Source organism: Apium graveolens, chromosome 7, assembly GCF_009905375.1.
Source record: "Apium graveolens cultivar Ventura chromosome 7, ASM990537v1, whole genome shotgun sequence".
Classification (NCBI taxonomy): Eukaryota; Viridiplantae; Streptophyta; class Magnoliopsida; order Apiales; family Apiaceae; genus Apium; species Apium graveolens.
The window spans coordinates 56,411,902-56,420,663 of NC_133653.1; positions in this window are offsets into that span (position 1 = coordinate 56,411,902).

Genomic DNA, 8,762 nt, shown 5'->3' on the forward strand with positions numbered 1-8,762 from the left:
TAAATAATGCCTCCAAATCTTAAGGGCAAACACAATTGCTACCAATTCCAAATCATCCGTTGGATACTTTTGCTCATGCGGCTTGAGTTGCCTTGACACATATGCTATTACCGTCCCGTGTTGCATTAACACACATCCAAGTCCTTTATATAAAGCATCACTGAATATCACAAATTCTCTTTTTTCATTTGGTAACACCAATACTGGGGTGGTTACCAGCCTCTACTTTAACTCTTGAAAGCTTTCCTCGCACTTTTCTGTCCATATAAACTTCTCGTTCTTCCTTGTCAACTTTGTTAATGGGACAACAATCTTAGAGAAATCTTGCACAAACCTTCTGTAGTATCCAGCTAATCCCAAAAAACTCCTAACTTCCGTAGGAGTCTTGGGCCTTTCCCAATTCATTACAGCTTCTATCTTGGCTGGGTCCACTTTGATTCCTTCTTTATTAACTACATGACCAAGAAATTGCACTTCCTTTAGCCAAAATTCACACTTCGAAAACTTAGCATATAGCTTCTCTTTCCTTAGAGTTTCCAAAGAAATTCTCAAATACTCCTTATGATCTTCTTCCGTCTTGGAGTAAATCAGTATATCGTCAATAAACACAATAACCAACTTATCCAAATACTGTTTGGACACCCTGTTCATAAGATCCATAAATGCGGCTGGCGCATTCGTCAAACCAAATGCTATTACCAAAAACTCGTAGTGTCCATATCTCATTCGAAACGCTGTCTTGGGTATATCTTTCGCTTTAATCTTTAATTGATGATACCCGGATCTTAAATCAATCTTGGAGAAACACGAAGCTCCTTTTAACTGATCAAACAAGTCATCGATTCGCGGTAGAGGGTACTAATTCTTAATCGTCAACTTATTCAATTCACGATAATCAAAGCACAACCTCATACTTCCATCCTTTTTCTTTACAAACAACACCGGTGCGCCCCACGGGGATACACTCGGCCGAATTACTCCTTTATCCAACAATTCTTGCAACTAAGCGGCCAATTCCTTCATCTCGACTGGCGCCATACGATAGGGAGCTTTCGATACTGGTTCCGTTCTAGGAGCCAAAAAAACTTCGCATCCTTGACGTAATAATCTCCTTGTCTCGATAGCCGTTAGGAATTTCTTCTCTTGCCTCTTTCCTTTGAATATCACTTCCTTACCATCCTTGGTCCTTAACTTCACCTTCTTATTTTTACATTCTCTTTGCGCCTCATGGTTTGACAACCAATCCATTCCTAGTATAACCTCAAATTCTCCCAACTTAAAGGGAATTAAATCAGCAGAAAAGTGCCGACCTTCTATAATCACATCACAATCGGGACAAACTTTGCTAACAATAACTTTCTCTTGATTTGCTACCTCTATAATCAAATTAGGTTCCAAAGGGTACGCAACACAATTTAACTTATCAAGAATACTTTCAGAGATAAAAGATCTAGTTGCTCCAGAATCCATCAATACTTTTACTTCTACTGAGTTAATAACAAGCATACCTGCTACCACGTCCACATCTTGCACCGCATCTTTCATTGTCATATTACAGGTCCTAGCTCTGGGTTGAGCTGATGGTGCTGGGAGAGACGACGGTCCAGCAATCCTAAGAACATTGGCCTTTTGAACAGGCTCCTTGCAATACCTGGCCATATGAACCACCTTTCTACACTTGAAACAAGCCAAGTCAGGCTTCTTTGCTCCATTCAGACATTCTGAAGAATAATGCCCTTTTTGGTTGCACTTAAAACAGGTCACATCCAACTTATTACACCTTCCCGGGTGTCTCTTTCCACAATTCTTGCATTCTTGAATCTGAGGTCTGTTATCCTTCCCCGGTTGTCCTGCTTTCTGGAAACGGTTCTTCTGAGCTCCGTTACCGGGTTTAAACTTCTGAAACTTTTGGTGCTGACCTCCACCATTCCTTCCAAACTTTCCTCTAAACTTTGAACTTCCTTGCTCTTGCTCTGAGCTTTCAAATTTCCTTTTCCTTCCTTCATTTTCTCTCCTCGCAGCTTCACACCCACCTTCCACTATCATTGCCTTCTGTACCAAGGCAGCATAATTCTTGATCTCCAACAACGCTACTTGACTCCTAATCCACGGCTTAAGTCCCTGTTGGAACCTCTTAGCCTTCTTTGCTTCCGTATTTACATACTCAGGTACGAATCTAGACAGCTCTGAAAATTTTACTTCATACTCCGCTACCGACATATCCTCTTGTCTAAGGTCCAGAAATTTCATCTCCAACTGATCTTGCATATAACTCGGCAAATACTTCTCCAGAAACATCTCAGTGAGCTTCTCCCATGTTAAGTCCCTTCCAACAACGCTTTCGAAGACTCCCACCAGAAACTCGCTTCATCTTTAAGGTAATAACTTGCATACTGAGCTTTCTTGTCGTCCCTAACTTCTGCTAACTCAAAAGCTTTTTCCATTTCTCTTAACCACGACTGTGCTTTAATCGGGTCTGGCAAACCTAAGAATTCTGGGGGATGAACAGATTGAAAGTGTTTGAAGTTTCCAACTTTAGGGGCCACAGGTTGTTGCAAAAACTGAGCAAGTCTGCTCATCATGGTAGTTTCTGGGTTTACTTTTGGGTCTTGGGTTGGTATTTCTTCTTCTTGGTGATCTGGTGAGTTGGCCATTTCTTACAAACTTGATTGAGCAATTTTTTAGCAATACGATAGCATGTCATATATACAACAACATTTTATTATGAAATCTTTTTGCGGGTTTTAAGCTTTACCCAATTTTTGCACATGCAATCCTATTACTACATAATTCTCATATCAGTGTTATTTTATATGGCACAGAATAGGGTATTACGAATTTTAAACATGGTTGTACGAAAATATGGTATTTAGAACAGTTTTAGGGTGCATAAGGGAAAACAAGATAATGGATTTATTTAAACAAAGGGTACATGAAGAAAAGTTTGGTTACCACAAGTTCAGAAATAAGGTACAACAATATAGCAGGGTTAAACAGAGGAAAAAATGGAAAATATCCCCCTTCTACCCCTAACTTCTAACAACTACTGCTATAATATTCCGAAATACAACATAACAAATGAAAAAAGGATCCCGGCATCTGACCAAGTATCCCAAAGCCTACCAGCGCTGAAAAACAACAACTACGGGCTCAACCAACAGTCCCGCCTAACAGCTAGTCATCCAGAATCTCTCTCAACACAACCAACATCCGGCGAATGTTCTTATGCAGCCTCCGGGCCTCAGCATCAGCATCACTAGTGGATGGTCCCTCATTCAATCTCCTCCAGGAAACCTGCTCCACCAACTGAATCCTAGCTCTCCACTCCTCCATCACTACTGAGGTCCTCTGCCTAGAGTCTCAAATCAACCTATCCACCAAAGCTCCTAACTCAGGAATACGGGAGTAAACAAAGTCTCGGTCCTGGGCTAACTTGCCACCAACACTGACAGGTACAGTCTTAGGCATCTCAGACTCTGGCTCAGGGGAAGGGGTCTTTGAATCTGGCCTCAAGGGTGAAATCTGCATAGGGATCTCACTACTCCCAGAGGGATCCTCCTCTGGGTCTGAACTAACATACACAGGCTTCTCTGGAGAGGGTGGAATGGGGTCCACTAGTGTACCAGTCAAACTAATCTCGGAATCTGAATCACTACCACTACTGGGATCCTGAGAGAAAATACAAAACAATAACCAAGAACAACGTTAGGGTTAAATAAAGTTTCCAGCTAACTCACACCCTAACTCTAGTTTCCACTCTAACTAATACACACTTTCCTTAGACTATACCTAATAGTCTAACTCAACTCTTCATGAGTTGAACTCTCTCGTGATATAAATATACCAAAAATACCCTTTTTAATCCTAACTTGTCTCAGGGACTAGATCCTGTAGCTCTGATACCAACTTGTTACGCCTTCAATCTCGGGGTTAGGAAATGAGGACCCACACACCTTTAATCTAATAATTAAATAAGCATAAACCCCGATTAACTACTAATAGGATCAAACAGGATAAAGTATGAGATAAGATTACAACTACCAACCATAAAATATAACTTACAACCCCAAAATAATATTAAATAAACATAATCGATTCCGGCTTGGAACCGACAGATAACCCATTGTATCTTTACATCCTTCTGGCTAAGCACTTTCTCACTCAAAAACACTACTACCTGCTCTGGCAACCGGAAGCCCTCAACACGGTAGGGACCACCAGGTACGCTCTTACGAGCAGAGCGCCTAAGCCTGACCATCTTCTTACTTAACTACCATGGTTAGATTAAAACAAAACATATGAGTATAAAACTCAACAAGTAACTATAAAGCAGTTCTACGATATAAAATCCACAATATACTTTACTAATCTCAGGGCATTCTACTTTATTTGTTCTAGGTGGCAGATTTCTATCTTTCGGGTTAAGAAAAGGGTTCTGAAGGGAAAAAAATGTGGGGCTTTCAAGGAACAAGGCTCAAAGCAGGATGAAAACCGACATTCATCACAAATCATTAAAGGATCAGAACAGATCTTTCAGAAAGGAAAGCGATAATATTTTTATTATATGGAATCAATTATATGATCAACAGATTAAAATCAGGGTTCACGAGCTTTATGCTTCACAATATCACAATCAACTCTTTTCACAACAATATAAACCATTTTTCATTTTCAAAGAATCAATTTCTGAATAGGAAGTTTCAATAACTCATTCTAATTCAACTTAATCGAGTAGAAACATTCGAAATTTCCAAGAATCACAACATGCATTAATTTGGACTATAACTCATTCTAGTTACTCTACAATTTATAAAACAATCATCATTAAGTCATTCATGTCAACAAAATCAACATGATCTTCCAAAAATATTAAGAGCCATTCGGCCTCTTCAAGAATTCCCACATGCAAATTCAATTTCAAACTTTTGCATCTTTAATCACCCTAATCTCTTAATATTAAGCTTGATTAACATTCATAATCAACAATAATCAACTCATCAACTTGTAAACTGCAAAACCATTCGACCTTTCAAAAGAAACCACATGCAAACACAAAATAATTGATTAAATACTAGAGCTCAGTGTTTAACATCATTGCTCACCACCGGTTCATCGGAGTTCATCACCGGTGGCGGTGGCATCACGGTGGTGCCCCCATTCGGGGGTTTCCAACCTTCAACCACCGATTTTCTCAAGTGATTACACACATGCAAGCACTCATCTTCACTTTAAATCATTCAAGAACCAAAGCCCTTTTATTTTCATGAAAACCGAATTCAAAACCACCAAATCCAACTTTGGTTTTTCTCAAAAACTTGAAGATAGTGACATGCATGTATGTATATAGGTAGATATCACAAAATCTCACACAATCATGGTTCTATAACCGAAAAAGAGTGAAGAACAAGTGAGAGATTGAAGAGAGAGTGTACCGAGAGTGAGAGAGGGAGAGAAATCCCGAGAGGGATGAAGAAATGAGAGAAAAAGAAAGAGAAGAGAGAAGCTCGGGTAAAAAGAAAGAAAAGAGGAGGTGGGTCTGATTATATACTACCAAGGGAGGGGTAGTATGGTAATTAGGTATCTCATTTCTGATTCACTTTTTATTCTTAAAAGAAAACGAATTTGATTTGCAAATGTCTCTCTCGGAAAAGATGAATTTGATACGAATGATAATTTTAAAACGTGAATCTCGAAATTAGCTTTCCAACCATTACTCATAATAAGATTTTGAGCGTACGGTTGATTTTATATGATTTTACAAGTTTGTGCTAATAATAACATTTTATCACATAAAAATCAATTTAAAATGCAACAATCACCAAATAAATCCGTCCATCATTTTTAGAAAGTCTTTAGGATTATTTTGAAGATAACAGAACAAATCTCATACCTTTATCTTACTCAGATAATTTTATAAAAATGTGCGAAGGTTAAATAAACCTTTATTTAAATCAAATAATTCCCTTAAATCCATAAAAATATCAACAGATCACGTAATCATGCGTACAGACAGGAAAACACACATATGAATACATCACGACTCATGTCTAATCATAGAAATTATCCTTCTTTAATATTATTCCTTTTTACGCGTTCTGGGTCACGTTCTGCCTGACGGCCCGACGCTCAGCGTTTCAATTACGCTTCTCATTATCATTATCGACCGACACATCACTAGGACGCAATACTTCATTTAAACATTCATTTCACACAATCATACATATTTTACATTTTATATACTTTAAATCCTTATTAGGACGGGTTCCATTCTACCTGACGGCCCGACAACACAGCTTAACTCCTAAGCTGACTCTTTAAATTGGAACGCTTTTACTTACGCTTCTAGATTCTAATATACAGTAAAGATAAATAAATCATCATTTAATCACATATTTTATAATCACGTCACATAAATCATATTTTATTGACTTAATTACGTCGCAAACTTCTCAGTCGTCACACTGATGACATCGAAAACAGTCAGATCCTGAGCTTCTCCTGATCATTGAGAATCATCACGTAACACAACAAACAAATGTACTTTCACTGGAATCCTTTCTGGTACTGTAGACAACGTCTTCATTGCTACTATAATCTTGAATACTTCATTCACTGTTCTTCACCGATACTTGAACATATAAATGAACTCCTGTCAGTGAGTATAGCTTCAAGACTGGAGTTGTCTTCTTTAACCTCTATCTATACCATGTCTTCAATTATTCAGATTCCTATGCTTCGAACACTGTCTATCTTCAATCAATGCTGATACACTGAAATCTTCTGGTAGCACTTATACACTGAATCTTCATCATGTCTGAAACCCTGAAAGTCTTTAACCTTTATTCTTCACTGAGGCATGATCATTTTACTGAGCTTCTTTCAGTGACCTGTAAATAGACTTCCAACTTTCTTCTAATCTTTTGATTCTTTGTATTTGCCTTATCTTCATTTCTTCTGATTTTTTGTGTAGTCATAGTATTATTAACATGTCCTGTTATAGGGTTGTTTTAGTTTTGAGTTATCACGTAACTGTTAATACAAATACGCATTCTCACCAACAATCTCCCCCTATTTGATTGTGAAACCTAACAAAAAAAATTAAATAGAGAGGATAACTCAACTAACAACTTGAAAAAGTAAAGTACCAGGACTTGTAAATAATGCTACTGGTTTTCTGGACCAAATACTGCATTTCCAGATTTCTTGATTAACTGAAATGAAAGATGCTTGTTCCTCTAGCATTGAACTGCTCTTCAAGTAGTCTCATCTTCATTTCCTTAGTTCTTCAAATCTCTTCCAGATAACACTTCTCAGTCTTGAAGTAATCATCAGCAGCTTCTTTTGTACAACCACATTTCCTGTTGAGAAACATATATCTCTCTTGCTTCTCCCCTATGAGAATCCGTAGTTACGAACAACAATGGTGTGATGTAGTGTACATGTGCTTTACCTTTTTCCTCCTCCCTGCTATTTCTACCCCTTAGTTGAGGAATCCTCCAAACTATTATATAAGCTTTTATCTCCCCCTTAAAGAAGGAATGCATGCTGTTGTCTAAAGGAGTTCTCATATTTTACTTGGTTGGAAAAGAAATGACAAGTCATAGTCTGATCAACCATGTCCCTTTAAATGCTGCAAGTATGACTTCACTGTTGATCATTATGTTCACCAATCTTCCCAACTCCTTATACCTCCCACTGTGAGATAACCAATTGTTACCAATTGTTAGCTCCCAAATTGTTAGGTCCCGAAGTATTCTAATCCAATCTGTAAATGTTAGGTCCCTAAGAGTTAGGTTCCAATCATAAATAGATTTGAGACCCGAAGTATCAAGAACCATGTTTAGGGATAGGGAATGGGATATGGTATTTCTCTTTCATCCTCACCCTGAGTGTGTATTCTGTTTCGTGTACCTCACAAGTGTTTCACTCTTTTTTCCACTCGTGTTTACACTCATTCTCAAAAGTGTATCACTCATCTCATAGCTCCAAAATCCAGCTGTACCTGCAAGGAAAATAACCTTAGCCATCCTGAGGGAGGTCACATATGGTGTAATGGGAGTTCACAAATCCCCATCCTTGTTAGACTCGTCAGATCAATCTGAGTGATAATCTACAAGTTACTAGTTTCCCTTTTAGGGTTCCATATTTGAACTCTAGGAAGGTAAACAATGATCCGAAGAATTTAGCATAAAGATCAAAGTTCCCTTCTAATGTCTGTGAAGACATTTCCTTGTGACTCATCAGGTAATATCTAAATTATTGTCAACAAGTTGCGATCTGCACCTATGACATATCCACTATCCGCAGATGCATCCAGGGCATTTAAGCCTGGGGAGGTAAACACTGACCACTGACATATGGCTATTGGATCAGTATCCTCTCCTAACACCTGTAAAGGTAATTGGTCCATTAGAGAACCTTGAACAATCGAATCTGACCTTAAAATGATCGAAACTCTTGTTTCCGTCAATTCTTTCTTTATGTGTGTAACCTATCCTTGTGCATCAAGAATTGTTTATGTTTGAGGTGGTGACACTGTAACACCCCCAGATCCGGGGTCGGGGATCCGGGTTGTCACGGTCTTTCTTTCCACAATATCACTTCACTTAATTAATAATAATTAACCTCATACTGTGACCCCACACTAACACACACCACAACCCGTTATAGTCTCAGAGATGAAATTGAAATAAGTACAAGTCTTTGAATCCACAATTTAAAATTATTACAACCCAAAATGATTACTTGATAATTTACAGTTA